The sequence below is a fragment of the Vombatus ursinus genome, unplaced genomic scaffold (genome assembly GCF_900497805.2).
Source record: "Vombatus ursinus unplaced genomic scaffold, bare-nosed wombat genome assembly UNPS02011700.1, whole genome shotgun sequence".
Taxonomy (NCBI): domain Eukaryota; kingdom Metazoa; phylum Chordata; class Mammalia; order Diprotodontia; family Vombatidae; genus Vombatus; species Vombatus ursinus.
Window position 1 is genome coordinate 3,344,492 of NW_020951478.1, and position 22,906 is coordinate 3,367,397.

Sequence of the window (22,906 nt, forward strand, 5' to 3'; positions counted from 1 at the left end):
GGTAAATCCCTTAATCTCTTTAAACTTCAGGTTTCTCATGTGGAAAACAAAGGTTATAACTGTGCTGTCTGCCTCATGGATTCATTTTGAACCCTAAAATGACATGTAACTGTAAGTTATTCATTTACATTTATACTGTACTTTAAATTTGCGAAAGTACTTTGTAAACTTAGATTATCTCATATGAGCCTCCCTTTACAACAGTCCTGAGAGGTAGGTGATATAGATATTGTTATCCCTATGATACAGATGAGGAAATTGAGGCTCAGAAAGGTTAAATAATTTATCTAGAATAACCCAGGTGAAAAAGTATCAAAGTGAAGATTTGAAACCAAGTATTCCTAGCTACAAAACTCTACTTCACTGCACCCAACTGCTTATTCCAAAAGTTAATTTTAAGTCAGTTATTAAGTATTCAGATTATCTGTAGAAATGTAAGGTGACCAGTTAGTCTACAGAAATCCATTTAGTAAACTGAAAATGACATATTAGTGAAATTCTTTGGTATACCCAACAGTTCGGATTTTTATCGTTCCTTTGTGAGAATTAGTAAGATCACAGATTTGGAGCTTGAAGGGACCTTAGAGGACATCTAGTTAAACCCCTTCATTTTACAGATGAAGAAACTGAGGTTGAAAGTAGTCAAGTGATTTGCTCAGGGTCATACCAACCACTAAGTGTCGAAGGTGCTATTTGAACTAAGTTCAACTGCATCTGTCACAAATGAACTATATCAAATACCATAAGATTAAGCAATGAGAAGAGCCTCAGAAATAAATTATAAACCCATTTTTTTAAAAAAATGAAATCCATTTAACTGATGATACAGCTAAGTTATGGTACTATAAACTTAATTACCACTTAGTTATAATATTTTATCTATAATTTTCAGCTGGAGGTGTCAGAGATCATCAAGCTCAGATTCCTCATTTTACTGAAACTTAGGGACTTGCATAAGGACATATAATAAGTTAGTGGTCAAGCCAGAACTGGGAACCAGTTTTATTGACTTCCAATCCAATTTTCTCTGCTATGCAGTGTTGCCTTCTGTATTATAATTAGTCAACCCATTTGAGAAGAATGGTCTCTTCAAGGTAATACGGTGCCTTGTTGTACTGTTTCAAAGCCTCCTGGGCCAGGGATCAAATTAGACCAGAGCCGTGAGAAAGCCACGTATTTCTCTCTTTGTACATCATTCCTTTCATTCATTCATTTCATTCCTTTCATGTGACCCACAGTTATACCTGGAACAACTGCTACAAATTTCTAAGAAGTACTATTTTGACTTCTCAGAATTAGAGAAGGCCTGAGTAAGAATGTAGAAGAGGAGAGGAGTATGGGCCTTCTGGTGCTGCGTCCCTCTTTGTCTTTGTCTCTCCTTGTATCTGCTATAACTTTTATGTTGAATTTAATTTGAATTTTCCTTAACCCCACGGGTAAATGATCTGGGGATTTTAGGCCCTGTGGGAGAAGCTTGGGGACAAGGTGGGTAGTTTTACTTGGTGCTTCTTCCGATCACGCCACACAGGTAGTTACCTGCTTTGCCTCTTCATGAAGCTGGCCCTTCCTTAGAAGGGCCACCACCATAATAAATCACCACCACACTCATAGATCACAGGGCTGCTGTGCATATCAAATGAGGTCACATACCTACAAACTCCATACCCATGTAGGTAATTGACCTTGCTAATTGAACAAGGCTGGGACAAAAGGAGGCAGTCAGGTGGAAAGGAATAAGCCCCAGACCTGGTATCAAAAGACCATTGATCTAACTGTGTGGCCTTGGACAAATCATTATCTCTTTGTGACTCAGTTTTATCTCTAAAATTAAAAGAAGAAGTCTTAGGCTACCTCCTGCCATAAGGTTGTTATGAGTAACAAATGAGATCATGTATGTGAAAGTATTACATTCATTCAACGAACTTTTATTAAGTTCTTACTGTATGCTAAGCACTGGGAAATCAAAAATGAACTGAGACACTATCCCTTTCCTCAGGGAATTTAAAATCTAGTCAGGGAGATTTTACACACACACACACACACACACACACACACACACACACACACGTAACTATAGTTAAAAAAATAGAATAAGATAAGAACATAAGAATAGTACCCCCCCCCCCAAAAAAAAGTATTATGAGTGATCCAGAGACAGAGAAATCACTTCTAGATAAGGATTTTGGGAAAACTTTGTGGAGGTAATATCTGAGCTTTATGTCTGGAAAAAAATTTTTAACAACTGAAGTTGTCCAAAAGTGTAGCCTCAGGAAGCAGTAGATTTCCCCTTCCTGAAAGGTGTTTCAAGCAGAAGCTGAATGACCACTTGTCCCACATGTCGTAATGGGGATTCCTTCTAAATACTGTTTAGACTTTGTGGCCTCTGGTGCCCCTTCCAACTCTCTGATTCCAAGATTATGAGTAGATGCACTAGACGCAGTAGAACTGATCTACATTAATATTAATGACCTCTCAATACATGAGGTGAAAAGGCATAAAGAAATTGCAACTAAACCTACATTGTAGTCTTAGAGAGGAGAATAAAGGGTCAACAGAGATGATTTCACATCAGAAAAGCTGGTACTGATGAAAGGAGAGCAATAGAGTTGATTTCATGACACACAAAATTGATTTAAAAAAATCCCACCTTCTGCTGCTCATCATGAGCATGTGTAAGCACACCACTATGAAGGTAATTGAAGCTTATGTGCTGACACCCTTTACAAGAATGAAAAAGTCAAGAAATCCCATCCAGAACTTGACAGCATGCTCAAAGCCAAATCTATGTCTTTTTTTTTCAGTTTATATTGTGATTGCATTTTGGTACTTGTCTAAAGTGGGCCTGGGAAGGACTGAAAACTGTATTGGAAAATGTGTTTTGGTATGAGGCAACGAAACAGAACAAAGACTCATAGATTACAGTTGTACCACACAAATATTTTCTGCAAGAAGAGAACTGGAAAGCAATGGAAGAGGCAAAAACCCAACGACATCATAAAAAGCAAACTGACCACATAATAGTAGACAACAATTGACTGGTTATAGGTGTAGCAGTCATTTCAGAATCAGCTGTCTGTGAGCTGTCAGGGAATTGACAGGTTAGAGCAAAGGTCAAAGTTAATAACAATTTGGAAGAGATAAAGGCAAGAGGTGACATTGAACACCAATTACAGGAGTTATAATTTGACAACTGTAAATGGGCAAAAAACATTGTATTTATTATCTCTTCCTAGAGAAGTTTAACTTGGGCAAAACAGTCACTACAATAAAGAGACTAGAAGACCTCAGAAACTGCACCATTCAGTAAACACTTCCCCTCCTTACCAAACAGAAAGAAAGGACAGCCATGGGCAAACTGGTTTAGAATACAAGTTCATTTACAAAATGGTGAAGAGGAAGATTTTGAGAAACTATGAGAAGCATCTTCACAAAACAACTCAAAGCAGTAAAAGAAAAAAAATGAACTTACAGATAGTGTGGCAATGAAATGGTACTAAATCAGATCATCCCAATCACATTTGTAGATGATTCCAGAAGAAAGACTACATTGAAGATATGCAACAGGTTTCTTGACATCTTTATAGTGTTATTTTCATCTGCCACAATAGTGGCATCATCCCATTTGGACTTTACAGTCTCAGTATCTGATATATTCTGTAAAGAAGTACAAATGAGAAGAATGGAGTAGAGGAGAAAAACTTGGCATGACCAAGTCTGTACTGGAGGGATCAATCCTTACACTTGGGGATCAATCTTCAAGATACCTCAAAGGGGGGAAAATTTCAAAAGAACTGAAACCATCACAGCTGGAACTTCTCATAAAGAAAAGCTATCCATAAGATACCAGCAAGCAACCAACCTATTCATTTGTTTTCTCACCTCTCTGAAATCTTTAGAGGCAATCAATCAACAAGCATCAAATAAGTATCTACTATGTGCCAAGTAGCATGGGATAGTGGATAGAAAGCTGACCTTAGATTCAGGGAAGCGAGGGTTAAAGTTTTGCTTCTGTCATACACTGACTGTGTGATCCTGGACAAATAACTTAGCCTCTTAGTGCGCTGGGCAACTCTCTAAGACTATAGGTTGTAGAAGAGTTGCTGAGCTGCATTAATAGAAGGAGTTTCCTCAATTTGGAAGTTCCCTTAATGAAATCACATGAGGAGTCCCTATCCATATAAAATCTTTACATCAGTGGTTTGTCCACACATTCACTGTATCTTCAGTGAAAACAAGAGAAGGGAACAGGCAGATTTTTGTAGACAATTTCATGCATAAAACCACATGTTCATATACATCAATTACACAATTGGTTGATAACATTTAGAGCAAGGGTTCATAGACCTGATGGGATGCTTGTGCAAAAGCCTCAATATTAAGACCATGTCTTGAAAAGCAACCCAGTTTCTTGGGAGAAAATTTTCCCTTGTTGCAGAACACATGCAGGCCTGACCCTGTAATTCCTCAGATGCAAGCTATCTCATGGGTGCCTGATCCCCAAGGACTTTGTCTCTGGTGCTTGCCCAAGATCCATGCCTCTGGCAGCTAAACAAAAACTGTCTTTTCTCCCTCAATGTTTGGTATCAACAAAGTTGTCTCTGCGGAATCCATGAGTTTTCCCATCCATACATCACTGACACCTGCTCCCAAAGACACCTGGATCCCTTGTATTACCTAATTAGCCTCCTTAACATTCCTTTCCCTGTCTATATATGCTTTGGTTTCACCCCTATTAAGTTGCAAGTTCCCCAAAGGAACTTTACTCACTACTATGGGCATGACAATAAACCTTGTGACTTGACTGAAAGAAGACTTGAGTATGTGAATTTGTTCCGGGCAGCTCTGTCTTATATCCTGTCTTTCTTGGGGTTCCTAGCACCCCAAACTGCATCAGACCTCTTTGGCAGCCTATGGACCCCTTCTCAGAATAATGATTTGTTGTTTTCCTTCATAATTGAAGGAAATACTAAATTCCTGTTAGAGGCTAGTAAAAATAAATATGTATCTTTCTTCCCATCAATTCCCAAACCCTTTACATCTATCCACAACCATTTTGGGTATCTGTGGATTGCAGGTTAAGAACCCCTAAATTAAAAAGTTTAAAATACTTCTGCCTCTATTGCTTAAAAAAAAAAAGGATTTGATTCAGTGGCACAAAATTCAATCCTAAAAGTTCTCCTTAAGGTGTCTCCTACAGATACTTTAAAATTATACTAGACTCTATGACAGATGTGAATATGCATGAACTGTGTTCAACAATTTGCAAAGCAAAACAGGAAGCATCTGCAAGTGTCATGATGGCTTGCATGGAAGCCAAATAAAAGAAATATCCCCTACTGATGGTGATATTCTCCATATGGTTCTGTTTGCAGATAACATTGTATTAACTGTATCAAGTCGTATAATACTACAAAGCCTCCTCAGGGAATTAGCACATCAAAGAAGACTGGTTTAATCCTTTATCATGGAAAAACAAAATGAATCAAAAACACATATTGAAACAAAACTAGGTAATCATAAGATCACCTGGAAGGCCCCTTAGAGCTCACCAAGTTCAATTTCCTTATTTTAAACATGAGGAAATTAAGGACTAGAGAGGTTAAGTGGTTTGTCTAATGCCAAATGGGATTTGTAAATGGATTTGTAAATGTAATGTAAAATGGGATTTGAGCCTAGGTCCTCTGACTAGGAGGGAGCAGGTAGCAGGTGGGCAGCTAGATGGTGTAGTAGGTAGAGCGCCAGGCCTGGAGTCAAGAAGATTCATCTTCCTGAGTTCAAATCTGTCCTCGGACACTTACCAGCTGTGTGACCTCAGGCAAGTCACTTAACCCTGTTTGCCTCAGTTTCCTCATCTGTAAAATGAACTGGGGAAGGAAATGGCAAACCACTCTAATATCTTGCCAAGAAAACCTCTAATGGGGTCACAAAATTGGACACAACTGAAATAACTAAACAACAGCAACCTCTGACTCTATGTCCAATGCTATATCCACTATACCATGCTGTCTCCAAAGAAGGAAGGTAGGAAGACTGTGGTGAAGGTCAGTACATGACAACAAAGATTAGGAAAGATAGATACAATCTGATGGCAGGAGCAGGGTAGATGAGTGATAGTAGCAGAGTGAATATTTAGAAATGGCAGAGGAGAGAAAGGAGTGATCTGTCCCCTCACTCTGTGAGTTGGGGGATAGGAGGGGTGGGAGAAGAAGAAGAAGACATAATCAGAGATGGGATATTTTCAGATGACATCTAGGTTTTAACTGCTGCAAGGAAGTAGAAAGAATATGAAAAAAAAGAAGACATCAATGGTTAAAGGGGATCTGTTTGCAATGGAATGTAGTTTTTTTTTTTTAAATAATTTTTTTAGTTTTCAACGATCACTTCCAAAAACTTTTGAGTTTTAAATTTTTCTCCCCTTCTTTCCCTGTCTCCCTCCCCAAGATGACATGCAATCTGATATAGATTCTACATATACATTCCTATTAAACATATTTTCGTATCAGTCAAATTGTAAGGAAGAATTATAACCAATAGGAGGAACCACAAGAAAGAGGAAACGAAACAGAAGAAAAAAAAAAAGAGCGAATAGTATGCTTCTATCTGCATTCAAACTCCCTAGATGTGGATAGCATTTTCCATCATGAGACTTTTGGAGATGTCTTAGATCCTTGCATTGCTGAGAAGAATTAAGTCTATCAAAGTTAGTCATCGCACAACATGGCTGTTATATGTAAAAACATTCTCCTGATTCTGCTCATTTTACTCAGCATCAGTCCATACAAGTCGTTCCAGGTTTTTCTGAAGTCCACTTGCTCACCATTTCTTTTCTTTTCTTTTCTTTTTTTTTTTTTAGGCAATTAGGGTTAAGTAATTTGCCCAGGGTCACACAGCTGGTAAGTGTCAAGTGTTTGGTTTAAGGCAGGATTTGAACTCAGGTCCTCATGACTTCAGGACGGGTGCTCTATCTCCTGTGCCACCTAGCTGCCGCCCTCACCATTTCTTATAGCACAATAGTATTCCATTACATTCATATACCATGACTTGTTGAGCCATCCCCTTGATTTCCAATTCTTTGCTACCACAGAAAGAGCTGCTATAAATATTTTTGTGCATGTGGATCCTTCCCCATTTTTATGATCTCTTTGGAATACAGCCCTAGAAGTGCTATTGCTGGGTCAAAGGGTATGCACGTTTTTATAGCCCTTTGGGCGTAGTTCCAAATTGCTCTCCAAAATGGTTGGATCATTTCACAACCTCACCAACAATATATTAGTGTTCTAATTTTTCCCACATTTTCTCCAACATTTATCATTTTCCTGTTTTTTTCATGTTTGGAATATAGTTTCAAAAGAACCCAGTGAAAACATCCAATAAAAAGGCAAGCAGAAGATGATATGATAAAGAGGATGAAGGGCTACATTGAAGAAGTCTGAAAGTATGAAAAAGTAGCAAGGGAAGATGGTTTGGGCAACCTCCCATTAACACTGTATACATATATATCTACATACACACATACATATATACATATATATATATATATATACATATACATATATTTGTACATAGTTTGGGGATTGGGAGGAAAGGGGCAATGAGCTGATGGTTCTGAAGTGTGTAGCAGTTAAATACCTTATCCAAGGTTACACCATTATAGATGAAGACGGATGAAAACTCAGCTATCTGAGCTCCCTCCCTGCCACTGATGGTCTCCTTTGACCCTACTGGTTTTGCCTAACTCCCAGTCACCTGTAGGCTATTTAGCCTTTGACAAATTAAACTGAACTAGTAAGACCCGGGTCAGGAATTGGGCAGTTTCTATTGCATTTTCTTATCATTCAGGCATTTTGGTTTTAAGAGGTTTGAAATCTGGACCACTCTGCTAATGTTCTGGAGCTCAGTTAGATTTGATCCATAACTCCAAAGCTCTTTCTCTGTAGATTTCGTTAATAAAACAAGGGATCATGATGCTTCACAAAATATTCTAAATATATCTTCATAAGTTACTTAATATTGATCTAAAAATTTTAATCTTTATTGCTCGCTTCCATTAGAAACATATCAAATGGTACTCTTTCTTATGAGTGATTTGAACAGCTGTAAGGCCCACAGAGAAACACTGTAAAAAAACATATCCTAGAGTAGTTCTTTTGTGCTAGATAAATGTTCTCCCATTTATTCATATTTTAAAAAGAAGATCAATTTTCCCACCATGTCATGTCTTGCTAGACAAACTTGGGCACCAAATTTCGGTGGTGGGGAGGGAGAATGCCCGAATCAATTTGTAGTGTGTTTTTTTTTTTTTTAATCTGGTATATATTCTTCCACCATTTGTTTGCTTTTGGAGCTTGGCATATGTAACATGCACACTCTGGTCCAACTCTCTCAGGGCCAGGTGGGCTATATTTGAATCTCAAAGTTCTTGAGTACTGTGAGGGGTTGGAGGTATCTGTTTTCTTTATCACCAGCCACAGCCCGAATGAGCTACATTCTCGTATCTGTTAAGGGCCAGTCACTAACACCCCAATTCTATTTAACCACTTAATAGTAGGTAGCTTTTATAAAGGGGTGTTTATTTCACAGATATAAGATTACACCAATAAGACTACAAACATTTTCCCTGGCACTCCATCTTGGTATCTGTGTAGGATTGGGTTTTGTGTTTAACTCACTTCTTGCATAGCATTATTCCCACCAAACTCACACACAAAGGCAGTGTGGCTACTAGATAAATCCTTCTGTTTGGCTGGGCTTACTCCACATTGACCCTTGCTTCTCAAAGTATTCATGCTGGGTTGGCTTCTGACTCCTGGATTTCTGTAACTCATGCTTCCAACCCAGATCAGAGAGTCTAATCCTTTTACCCGGAACAGAAAAGAATGAATAAACAGACTGAGGAGGGTTTTTTTTTAAATGAGGGGCCAACTGGCCTAAGAAGGAGAGAAAGCCCTGAGGCCTTTCTCCTTACAACATAGTCTCTCACTTGTCACTGTGAGTAAAGAGGTCACCTTCCTACCCCAGATGTGAATGAAACAAAAATGGGCAAAGAAGAAAAAACTGAAGCTGAATGTCTCTTTGGAATGCTTCTAGATACGGCCAGATAATCTCCCCTTCACCACTTGGCTAGCTGACCAGAACCATACACAGAAGGTTTAGGTATGCTCCTGTTTCTTGAAGGTTCAAGTCATCACAATTCTCCACGAAGCAGCTCCTGAACATCCTCCATGTGGAGAGATACTATCTCAGATGGTCTGGGAATGCTCCAGACCCCCATTACATGTGCACAAAAGCAATTCTTTATTCCTATGACTCTAGCATAAACTCATTCCCTTTGGTGCCTTATTCCCTGAGAAAGCCACAAAAGAACCCTGCATTTTAATCATAAATCAAAAATCACAAAAGAATTCAGCAGTAGGAACGAGATATATCAAAGCCAGATTAACCATTTTGTTAGCTATTTCATTTTCTTCAAAGCCAGAACAACAGGTCTTCATGGATTGTGTTCTTTCCAAATGTGGGCTCCTTCTGAGCCTGGGTTACTTTTCTGCTGCTGGCAAAGGTCTCTAAATGTGAATTGTGGCATAATTGAGACTGGGTGTTCCCATTTCTCCTCAATTTTGGCAGCTTGTTTCAATTATAGTCCAAGCACTGAGGAAACAAGAATATTCAGATGCTTGTCTAGTCCTCCCAGCCCATGCCACAGTTAAGAAACTGGGCTGTAGTGTACTTTTGAATGAATTATGTGTGCCCATAAAAATACGTCCATTCACAAGGCTATTGACTCTTAGTCACAAAACAAAAACACCTGCCGAAGGAGTTTTATTTTAACTTGTTAATGACACTGCAAATAGACAGATGCAGGATGAAGCCATCATTTAAAAGGACAGATTTACACAACCAGCTTGCTACCAGGGCCTTTACGGATGCCATAGGCTATCTCTAGATCCTAATTAGAAAGGCAATTTCAGGGATGCTATGAATTAGTTGTGATCAGAAACCTGTCTTCCTCCATATGCAGAGTGTCTTATCTATTAGCAGAGACGCCAAGTCCTTGCTCCTTGGATACCTTACTATTTTCCTATGACTCTAAGAGGATCAAATGCTTTGTTGGGTATCGTTTTGCCTATTACGTCAAAGTAATCCTCATCACACCAAAGCTCTGAACTCTAGTGAGAAACATCCTGCAAAAGCTAAAATTCCTAGGTATGTTCCAACATTGACAGCTGGCTTCTGCCATTCTAATTTCTTGTAAGTTCCGCTGGGGAAATGGGTTTGGTTCCTGGTCTTTTCCTGTTATATGCGCACTATGACAAACAGTTGTCATTTTCCATTCTACAGAAAACACACTGGATAACAGCACTGATAACGCTGCCCCAAAGGATATTTCAACATTGCTGTGAACCACCAAAAGATATACATTGATGGTCAGTAACCTCACAATCTACTTACTTCTTTAAATGGATCTTGGGCATCTGATAATCAATTTGCCTCACATGGAGTTGTTGAAATGGTCCATGAACAAAATTTTCCTAGCCTCAGGACACATCTACACACCTACACTCTACACTTAAAGGTTTTGATTAAATTGACCCGTTGGTTTTAGTCAAATGAATGATTAGGAACTATTCTGTGACTGGTGAGTAAGCAATCATTTCAGTAAAAATAGTTGAACTAGTTTTTGTTTAAGTCAATAAGCACTTGCTACATGGCAGGCACTGTCCAAAACACTGAGCATACAAAGAAGGACCCAAACCATCCCTGCCTTCAAGGAGATTACATTACAATGGGGGAGATAACATACAAACAATCATGTATAAACAAGGTATATGTACAGTTTGTGTTTAAACACATAACTGAAAATAAGCTTTGGTAGTTAAGAAATCTTCCTTTTCTAGAGTTGGAAAAAATGTTTGTAACTAAATAATCTTTTACATTTTAAACTGAAAGACTTTTTAAAATATGTTTTTATTTTGTTAAATAGTTCTCAACTACATGTAAAAATTTTTTAACATGCATTTGTTAAAAATTTTTAGTTCCAAATTTTTCTCCCTCTCTCCTACCCCTCCCCTGACCCTTGAAAAGGCAAAAAAAAATATCCATTATAAATGTGAAATCATGCAAAACACATTTCTATATTAGCCATGTTGTAAAAGAAAGCACACACACACGCAGGTACGCACAAAAACTGTTAAAAAATACAGTTAAAAAAAGTATGCTTCAATCTGTAGTCAGAGTTTATCAATTCTCTCTCTTTTTATCTAAATAGTCAAAGTAGTTTAACTGTTTCAAATCCCTGGGTAACAAGTGGGATTTATACCAAGAATGCAGGGCTGGTTCAATATTAAAAAAATTATCAGCATAATTGGCCATACAAAATAACAAAAAACAACAGAAATCATATAATTATCTTAACAGGTGCAGAAAAAGCTTTTGACAAAATACAACATCCATTCCTGTTAAAAAAAAGGTAGAAAGTACAGGCATCATTAGATCCTCTCTTAAAATTATAAGTTGTATCTATCTCAAATCAAGAGAAAGCATAATATGCAATGGGGATAGACTAGCAACCTTACCAATAAGATTCAATATGAAGCAAGGATGTCCATTATCACCACTGTTATTCAATATTTTATTAGAAATGCTAGCTGTAGTAATAAATTAAGAAAAAAATTTAAGGAATCAGAATGAGGAAACAAAACTTATTCTTTGTAGATAAGTATACTTAGAGAGTCTTAGAGAATCAACTAAAAACTAGTTGAAACAATAAATCTAGCAAAGTTGCAAGATATAAATTAAGCCCACATAAATCATCAACATTTCTATATATTATCAACAAAACCTAGCAGGAAGAGATAGAAAGAGAAATTCCATTTAAAATAACATCAGACAATACAAAATACTTGGAAGTCTACCTGCTCAGAAAAACCCAGGGCCCATATGAACATAATTATGAAACACTTTCCCCACAAATAAAGACAAATCTCAACAAATGAGAAATATTAATTGCTCATGAGTAGATGTAATATAATATCAATGTATTGACATATATTGACATATATGTCAATATAATAAAAATGACAACTCTAATGGAATTAATGACTTATTCAGTGCCATACCAATCAAACTGCCAAAGAATTATTTTATAGAGCTAGAAAAAATAATAACAAAATTCATTTGGAAGAACAAAAACTCAAGAATATCAAGAGAATCAATGAAAATAAATGTGAAGCAATGTGGCCTACCAGTACCAGATTTCAAACTATATTATGAAGTAGTAATCATCAAAACAATCTGGTATTGCTTAAGGAATAGAGAGGAATCAAAATTAGAAGGAAAACAGGAAACTGGGAAATAATTTTTACAGCAAGTTTCTCTGATAAAGTCCCCATTTCTTTAATATGTAGGGAATTAAGCCAAATTCATAAAATTATGAGCCATTTCACAATTGATAAATGGTCAAAGGATATAAACAGGCAGTTTTCAGAAGAAGTGAAAGCTATCAATAGTCACATGAAAAATGCTCTAAATCACTATTAATTAGAGGAATACAAAATAAAACAGCTCTGAGGATACTATCTCATACCTATTAAATTGGCTAACATGACAGAAAGGGAAAATGATAAATACCAGAGGGTATATGGAAAAAGTAGGACGAATGCACTATTGGTGAAGTTGTGAAATAATCCAACCATTCAGGAGAACAATTTGGAACTATACTCAAAGGGTTATAAAAAAAGGATGTATACCCTTTGACCTAGCAATACCACTGCTAGGTCTGTATCACAAAGAGATAAAAGAAAATGGAAAAGGACCTATGTGCAGAAAAATATGTATAGCAGCTTTTTATGGTGGCAAGGAAATGGAAGTTGATGGGATGCCCATCAATTGAGGAATAACTGATCAAGTTGTGGTATGTAATTATGATGGAATACTATTGTGCTATAAAAAAATAATAAGCAGGATGGTTTCATAAAAACCTAGGAAGACTTACATGAACTGATGCAAAGTAAAGTGAGCAGAACCAGGAGAACAATGTACACAGTAACAGCAGTATTATAAAGATGATCAACTCTAAAAGACTTAGCTACTCTGACCAAGACAATGATCCAAGACAATTCCAAAGGACTCACAATGGAAAATGCTGTTTATTTCCAGAGAGAGGGAATTGATGAATTCTGAGTACAGATTGAAGCATACCTTTTCACTTTATTTTTCTTATGTTTGTTTGTTGGTTAGTTTTGCAATATGGTTAGTATAGAATTATGATTTCACATGTATAATTGATATATTGCATGCCTTCTTAATGAGTAAGGGAGGGGCATGAGGGAAAAATAATTTAGAACTAAAAATAAAAAAGAAGTTAAGAATTTTAAAAATGTAATTGGGAAATATTTAACAGAATAAATAAAAGTATAATTTTTGAAAGGTCATGTAATATGCTTGGAAGGCCAGTTATTGACCTGTGACCAGAGAAGGAAACAGAAAACAATATCATGCTGCCTTTGGAGGTGAGGGAGAGGAGAGAGGAAGGAGAAAGCTTCATTTAGTGATAATTTACTTCACAAAAGAAAATAAAGGTACTCCAGAGGTACTTCATTTTATGATGCTTAGGTTCTCACCATAATCTGCCTTGCTTTTCCCTGCAGCCCCAGGCTCCCCTCCAAGCAGCAGAAAAACTGCCTCAGATGCCCTGCAATTCCACTATGTACTTTTTACTCTGTTATGATTTTAGTGGCAAGCTGGTAGTTTATGATAGCACAAGGTTATGCTATCAGTTCAAATGTAGGTTAAAAAAATGGGGTTGGGGCACCTCGTTTGCTTTGAAAAACTATAGCCTATATTCCTTTAGAAATGGCTGCTTTGAGGAATAGCTATAGAGTCTGTCATTATTCTAAATTTTCCTCTGTGGTACAATGTGGCAGATGAGGGCGAAGAGCATGGAGAGACAGATTTTAGAGACTGTCAGGAGAATAGCATGTGTTGCTCTCTGATGTTATTCTTTGGTCCATTGGGTTCCCCCCCACCCCCATACCTATTGTGCTGGTGACCTTTCCATCTGGTAAAAACTTCACTGTAAATATTCAACTGAAATGCTGCCAGGGAAATACAGTTAATTTAGGCCTCTGAAAGGATCGTTTTGTTATTTTTTTAGGTCTTTTCTCATGTGTACCTGTCACTTTTAAGTCAATAGGTTTATGGGAGATATTTATTACCCAAATCATAATGAAATTATGTATAATAGATGTAGAGCTATAAGGGGCCTAAGGAGTCATCTGGTACAAAATCATCATTTTAAACATGAAGAAGCTGAGTTCCAGAGAAGGTAGGTGCCCTAATGAAAGTCAAACAGGTAGTAAATGGAAAAACTAGGATTCAAACCCAGATCTTCTGATTCCCAATCCAGCACATCTTTGCACTATGCCACTTATCTTCCCTCACCTTTAAAACAAAACTAGGATTGCTTTTGAAGAAATGATGCCTACATTTCATATCATGTCCTTTATTCTAGGGGTCTTTTACAGATGGGGAATAAGAAGGTCATTCGTTCAGTTCTGATATGCAACATCCAGATGGGTAAAACTAAACAGCCATTTGAGGCCAAATGTATACAATTGTTTCTTAGTAAGGAAACTGAAAAAATAATGTAGATCTTTGTAAAGAGAGGATGAATTCTAGCACACCAAATGCCATTTCCTGGGGCTTGATTTTTCCAAAGATAAGTGGGATGATTCCTCTAACTTCTAATTCAAATTATGCTGGGTAGTAGGCAAGGTTAATAGGGTGGTGTCATTTACATCACTCAAATACTCTGATCTATGATGTCATCAATTTATGAGTTCTCTCCAATAATGCAGATTCTAACTCATCCATACCTACCCATCCTGTGCTACTCTTGTCCATGTCCTGCTGTAAGTTTACTACCTCAGGGCAACATATGGAGGGCTTCCTGACTTTCCCCCCTAATATTGCCAAGATGCCATGAGAACAGACTGGCCATCCACCTGTCATATCATGCCCTCCCCATGTGACCAACCCATCTCTTATCATAGATTTCCTTGATGACATTTTAAAACTTTTATTCTTTCTCTAAATCCCTTATTGGTTATGTATTGCGTCCTGCTCATATCTACCGTAAGTATCTCAATTGTTCTCCGTGATATCCATTTTAAATCTTCAGAAACTGCTATATGCTATATCTCACTCCTACACAGCAATATTAGTAGAATGCTGGCATTAAAAAGACAAGGCACCGAGGTGGAGCAGTACCTAGAGAGTTGGGCCTGGTGTTAGGAAGACCTGAGTTGAATAAGGGCCTCAGGTGATTACTAGTTGTATGACCTTAAGTATGCCATTAAACTTTGTCTTCCTCAATGTCCTTAACTATAAGATGGAAGTAATAATAGTACCTACCTCCCAGGGTTGCTGTGATGATTAAGTGCAATATTTGTAATGCACTTAGCATGGTACCTGGCAAAACATAGGTACTTAATAAATGCTATTACTATTATTATCAGTTTCCATTGGAAACTTGGGGTCATTGAAAGGGCTTTGCAATTTTCTGAAATTTCCTAAAGGCACCCCAGCCTGTTCTCTTCTTTCTGTTCAACTAGAACTCTCTATTAATGTTAGATATTGTGTGTGTGTGTGTGTGTGTGTGTGTGTGTGTGTGTGTGTGTGTGTGTAAGGGCAGCTAGGTGGTGCAGTATATAGAGTGCTGGCCCTGGAGTCAGGAAGATCTGAGTTCACATTTGGCCTCAGACACTTACTAACTGGGTGATCTTGGGCAATTCACTTAATCTTGTTTGCCTCAGTTTCCTCATTTGTAAAATGAGCTGGAAAAGTAAATATCAAACCACTCTAGTATTTCTGCCAAGAAAACCCTAAATGGGGTCATGGAGAGTCAGACATGAGTGAAAACAACTGAACAAACATATATACATATATACACACATATATATGCATACATATATGTATATATGTAATAGATTTCTCTATATATGTATACACATATGCACATGCTCACACACAGATATATATATATATATATTCTATTTTAATTCATATCATGATCTCAGCATTAGCATTAAAATTCTTCATCTACTTGGTTCTTTCCTACGTGAATGGTCATGTCAAACTCTTTTGAGTGGTTATAGATCTCCCCCAAGAAGCTTTATAATTTTCTATGGCTTGAGTCATTCACAAACAGGAGCATTTGGAGGACCTCACCATTCACAAAGAATACTTCTCCAATTTACTCTGCACTGGATCTCCTACAACACAAAGGCATAAATCTTTGGTAAGTGTTTCATTTTTTACGCCTTCCTTGATGTTTATGGTTCTAGCTATTTCTGTTGTGTTTTTCAAGGAATCTTGAAAGATTATTGATGCATTGGGTTAGAAAAGAGCCTTTAAGTTGGCATTTTCTCTATTAATATTTTTTCTTATTATCAACAACAAAAAAATAACCACTATGAGATGTTATAATCTTTATAGTCAATTATATAAGGATAAATGTTTAGTACACTGTTAACTAAGGAGTCAACACTGGGAAGGGAGGAGAATTTGTAGCAAGAGCAGAAGTGACATATTGGGAAATAATGAGCGTTGGAAGCATTGAAGATCATGGTGAGGATGAAGAATAGGTTGAGGAGGATCGAAGCATGGGGAGAAATGGATTGGTTGTGATTAGAAAAAGGAACTTCCGAGTTCTTGATCAAAGAAGTAGAACACCTACAAATGACAAGATCAAGGGTATGCCCAGACCTGTGTGGCGCTAAATAGATTGAAGAACTGGGAGATTAGGGTGTTTAAGGAAAAATAGATAGATAGTATAGAGATCAATATATACATATATATGTTTCTGTGTACATATATAAATATATCCCTTCACATAATAATAACAATAATAGCTAACATTTATATAGCGTATGTTATGTGCCATACACTATGCTAAGCACTGTCCAATTATTTTCTCATTTGTTTTTTCACTACAGGTGAGATATGTGCTATTATTATCCTCATTTCACAGATAAGAAAACTAAGGCAAGTAGAGGTGAAGTGACTAGCCCCGGGTCATCCAGCTAGTAAATATATGAGGTGAGATTTGCAGGAATTGGGGTAGAGGTGGAGACTGTGAGCCTAGAACTGAACTCATTGAGAAAGGAGGAAGAATTTTCTAATGACTTTTGCCAGATCATGCAAAATGAGAGCCAAAAACATTTGAATAAAACAATGAAAGGCATTACATTTTTGTAACTTACAGTGATATCTTGCAGAATTTATGCCATTTCCTTGCAAAATCTGCAACAGTTAACATTTGGGCTTCTTAAGTATGAATTTTCCATAATTTCTGGTAGCAATGACTTAGACTTTATTGATCTAATAAACCCTACATTTTTGCAAACAAAATTCACAGCACAGACATTTATTTGATACTTCTTTGTCAACATATTGTTTGAATTCGTGTGGTTATTCCCAATGTGAGGTTTTTTGGTTCCACTTTTGAATATTAGCCATTTCATAGCTTCTATCTGGTGGTAAACCAAAATTGGTTACATTAAATTAGATCAGTGCCAAGAACTTGTTGTCAGCCTTTACTATTGCTCTGAGAAGCAATGTCTATTTTCCCACAAATATTTGTGTAAATTTTTATTTATCATGTGATCTAACATCAATCTATCAGTCCATTTCCTTTCTTTTAGTGAGGAAGTGCCAATCATTCTATAGTTATCTTGAGTAATGGGCTCTTTGTTTTTGTTTTTTTTTTTGTTTTTTTGGTGAGGCAATTGGGGTTAAATAACTTGCCCAGAGTCACACAGTTAGTGAGTGCTATGTGTCTGAGGCCAAATTTGAACTCAGGTCTTCCTGACTCCAGGGCCCGTGCTCTATCTACTGCACCACCTAGCCGCCCCTTGAGCTCTTTGTTTTGTTAAAATTATACAGGAGTTTGCTTGGATATTTTCTAAATATTTTGTCATCTGTTTTACTGTTCAAAAATATATGTTAAGACTTATTACAGTTTAGAATTTGTTGTTTGCCATTGCAATTGTTAAATTTAACTACTCTGTATCTTGGACTTTGCAGGATAGGATTTTGGGTTTTTTTGGAGATCTGTGGAGTCTTTAAATTGACACATTGTTTTCTGTGTTTAAAAGTTCTGGGCAGTTCTGTTGTATTAATTACATGATCATGTTAAGGATTTTGTTTGTTTTTTACTTGTCATGTTATTCTGGGAGATGTGCATTCCTTAAGTTGTCTCTATACATCTTTAGTTAAAGTTCAATTGTTTTGCTTGCATAGAAATCAGAGCTGTGGCATTTGGGTTGGAAACAGGACTGGTGGACTTGGTGGGTGTATTGCCACTCCCAGGGATCTTGTGCTCATTTGCCCTTGATTTATTTTCCTCTGTTTTGCAATTTTTATTAATAGATGTTTGGAGCCAGTTAGATGATGTGGAGGTCACAATCCAATCTGTTATTATCTCTCCCATTGGCTTATCTGATTATAATCAAGGTCTTTAATTGAATTTTCCTCTTCCTGAGATCTTTAGTAATTATTTTTTATATTTTCTTTTCATTCATTTTGTGACCCCTTCCCCTTTGATGACAGTTTCTCTGTGGGTGGGACTTCTAAGGTGTCTCCACATCCTCACACTCTAGGTAATTAACTGACCTTGGTTTCTTCCCCAAGTAAACGCTAGTCCACAGCTGGATATCAGGCCCCTGTTTTAGGTCTGGTGGAACCACACAAAAGTTGCTGTCCTACTTCAGTTCCCTCTGGTCCTCAGTTCTCTGGCTGAGTATTGTAGCACCGAGTGTTATTACATGATTGTCTCTGGCAAAACAAACTTCAGCTTTTTGGTTTTCTATGGTATAAAAGTTTGGGAGAGGGGAAGGATTGGGTTCTATTGCAAGTCTGTGGATTAGTTTGTGCAGCCCTATCAGAGTGCGGTGGATAGTGAGAGAAAGGGGAGTTGAATGAGTTCATTAGGGATTAAATAAGAGCCTTCTGTACTGTTAGTTCATTGGGTTGCTATCTCATTGCATTTCTTGATGTCTTAGACAATGGAGACAGCTGACTGAATCTGCTTTCTCTCTTGCAATTCTTATTGTGGATAAGTTTGAGAGGTTGTGAGATCAGAGAAACTGTCTAGTCCTGCATCTTATTGGTCATGTGATCTGGTAAGATTGTTATTTGCTATAAATGTGTCTTTCCACTGAACTTTGACTTCAGGATGCCAGTAGGTCTCTTGACATACAAAATTATAGCTTTCTCTTTGGAAAATTTATACCAGATTTAAATTGCGTGCCAAAGACCAAGGTATTTTAAAATATTACCTATAACAATTGATTGTATGTTCTATCTAAAAATTCAAGCTCAAAACCTTTAGTCTTAATTTTTCCTCAACATAAGCTAAGAATTTTGCCTTATCAAGTCCAAATGACATTTTGATATTATTAGAGGAAGTTTTTTGTAAAATGAAGAAACTTTAATGTGTTTTTTTTTGGTTCAGCTATCTTCATTCCATTCACGTACATCATATATTTAATATATTTTGTATGAAGTATCATTATTTATTATTGCTATTTTATTATTAATTGTTGTTGATTCTTAATCATTATTGTCATTATTATCATTTTAAGGAGCTCAACATAGAAATTGCTGCTCTTGACTTGCCCAGGTCACATAACCATTATATGTCAGGAGTATTACTTGTATTCAGGCCTTTCTGATTCTAGGCTGGCCCTTCAACTACTATATTATGCTGCCACTTTCATATATTATTATAATTATGATAGCAGGAATTGTTAAACAGAAGGTAAATAGGGATTATTTAATTCATTGTATTTATAGTCCCAGTACATAGTAAAGTGCCTAGCACATAGCAGGCACTTAAATACTTGTTGATTAATTGTTGTTGAATAGTTTTGATCTTCACAAAGGCCATTTAGCTCTCCATAATGATAAACTCTATTCTATTGTCACAGGCTAAATCCTACTAGGTCTCAGATCAGAAAATATGTGTTCAAAATCTTTCATAATGTTTTATGTCCTTTATAACCTTGGAGGTATCACTTACCCTTCCTAGACCTCAGGTCCCTCATTTGTAAAATGAAGGAGGTACACTAGAGGATCCCCGAGGACCTTTCTATCTCTTGATCTCTGATTCTATGATAATCAGTGGTTTCACAGATTCCTTCTATTGGTCACAGTGGACGTAAATGAGAGACTGTTGGTAGTGCAAAATAACAATTCACCACTGAGGAAGAGAGAGTTAGAAAACCACTTAGAGCATATTTCTAATGAATGTTGTCCAGGAAAGCCATCTTCCTACGTGCAGAGCAGGACATTTGGTGAGAGCATACAATGTAAATATTTAAGCATTCTTATGTCAATCCAAGAGGACTAACACTTACTCAAAATGGATTTGGAATAAAGCTCTGGGAAGGAACATATCTCAGAACTTGACATCTCTCAAAAGTTCACAAGGGAAAGTTGGAAGGATCATAACAAAAAGAGATTAGGGAGACAAGCCAGCATGGGCCATGCCTGCCAAGGACTACAGATTTGATTTCCAATGGCTCTGCCAATATTTGGGGAGCTGGAGCTGGCTGTTCTGTTTAAATAGAAAGAAATAAATAGAAGCTGACATGGAGCTCAAACTAGGCAAAGGGAGTGAGGGGCTAGTTTTCCTCTCCATTCCAGCAGAGGAGCTAGCATCTCAGACCTGTCTAGAATCTTGTCTCCCAAAAGACATTTCAATGCATTATCCAGAATACATAGGAGCTGTTGGTTCCTGAAAGTAGGCCATCTCTGCAGAATGACCTGTATAGCTCCTTCTCTGGATTTTTGAGATTTCTTTTGGAAATTGAAGCCATAGTCTTAACACAGAGAAAGAAGTGGTGGGTTGGTGTGGGAACCTTAGGGCTGTTTCATTTAGCAGTCTCATTTGCTGAACAACAAGGTACTTATATTTGAAATCTGTAAATCAAATAATGAGTGCTAAAGGAGACAACATAGAAGACTAGTTATAGTTCTCAAAATACCAGATGTAGCAGAATGCAAGAGGACAATCTCGGTCACTAGAACAATCTAGGAATCAAAAGCCTTAAAGGCTAGAAAGTGTGGCCTCTTTCTGTTCTACAGGTTTCTTTAGCTCATTTGGAATTACACAATGCTCCTTTTTGTTTCCCTTATATTATTGCTGTCACTTCCCTAGAAATACGCCCCAGATTTGGGGGCCTGACCCTGTCCTCTTCTCCACTGGCAGCCGTACCGTCCCCATTCCTGAGCGCAGACAATCATATACACTGAAACAAATTCAACCTTGAGCTCACATATTTGAACTCAAAGTAGATTATAAACTCTTTGAGGTTAGGGACCATTTGGTCTTATTTTTGTATTGACAGGACCTTGCAAAGTGCCTACATGAGGAGAATCACTTTAAAAATGCTTGTGCCAATAACAGCCATGGGGAAAATGCCATTAATCACTAATAATTAGAGAAATCACGTTAAAACAGTTCTGAGATTCCATCTCATGCACATCAAAGGGACAAATTGACCAAAACGGAAAATGACAAATGCTGGAGGAACTATGGGAAAACAGGAACTTTAGTGAACTAGGATTGTAAACTGGTCCAGTTATATGGGAAATCAGTTTAGAACTCTGCCCCCAAAGCTATTAAACCCTGCACACCCTTTGACCCAGTGATATTTCTAAAAGGTCTATACCCCAAAGAGATCAAAGAATGAAGAAAAGAACCCATTTGTACAAAAATATTTGTAGCACTTCTTTTTGCAAAGAATTTGAAAATGAGGAAATGCCCATCAATTGGGGTATGGTTAAACAAGTTACAGTATTTGAATGTGATGGAATACTATTACACTGTAGGAAAAGAAGGGAATGTTTTAGAGAAACCTAGGAAGACTTATGTTAACTGATGCAAAGTGAGGTGAGCAGATCCAGGAAAATGATTTATATAACAACAATATTATAAAGAAAAACAGCTTTGAAATACTTAGGAATCTGATCAACTACAATTCCAGAGGAAATGGTGAAGCTTGCTACCCACCTCTAGATAGAGAGGTGATAGACTTATATATGTATGTGTATATATGCATATATATATACATACACACATGTGTATGTGTATATATTTTTATATACACATACACATATATGTATGTTTATGTATGTATGTATATATGAAATCAACTTGAGACAAATGTTTAATAGTAACAAGTAGAGACAGGGCCTGTGGGATTAAGAGGGAGAATAATACCTAGGAGTAAAGTCTCAAACAAAACAAAACTTTGAGTTTAAGCTCACTATTTCTAGGGACTGTGATGTACAGGAGAAAGTTTGCCCTGGTGTACAGGAATATTTATGTACAGGCATATCTGGGGGATAATAAGGTTCAGTTCCAGACCACCACAATAAAGTGAATATTGCAATAAAGAGAGTCACATGAATTTTTGAGTTTCCCAGTGCATATAAAAGTTATGTTTACATTATGGTATAGTGTATTAAGTGTGCAATAGTATTTAGTCTAAAAATAACAATGTACATGCCTTAATTAAAAATACTTTATTGCTAGAAAATGATAGCCATCATCTGAGTCTTCAGCAAGTCATAATCTTTTTGCTGGTGGACGGTCTTACCTTGATGTTGACGGCTAATGACTGATCAGGGCGGTGGATGCTGAAGGTTGAGTGGTTGTGGCAATTTCTTAAAATAATGCAACAATAAAGTTTGCTACATTGATTAACTCTTGCTTCCACTTGAACACTTAGAGGCCATTGTAGACCTATTAACTGGCCTAATTTCAATATTGTGTTTCAGGAAAAGGGAGGCTGAAGGAGAGAGAGAGAGAGAGAGAGAGAGAGAGAGAGAGAGAGAGAGAGAG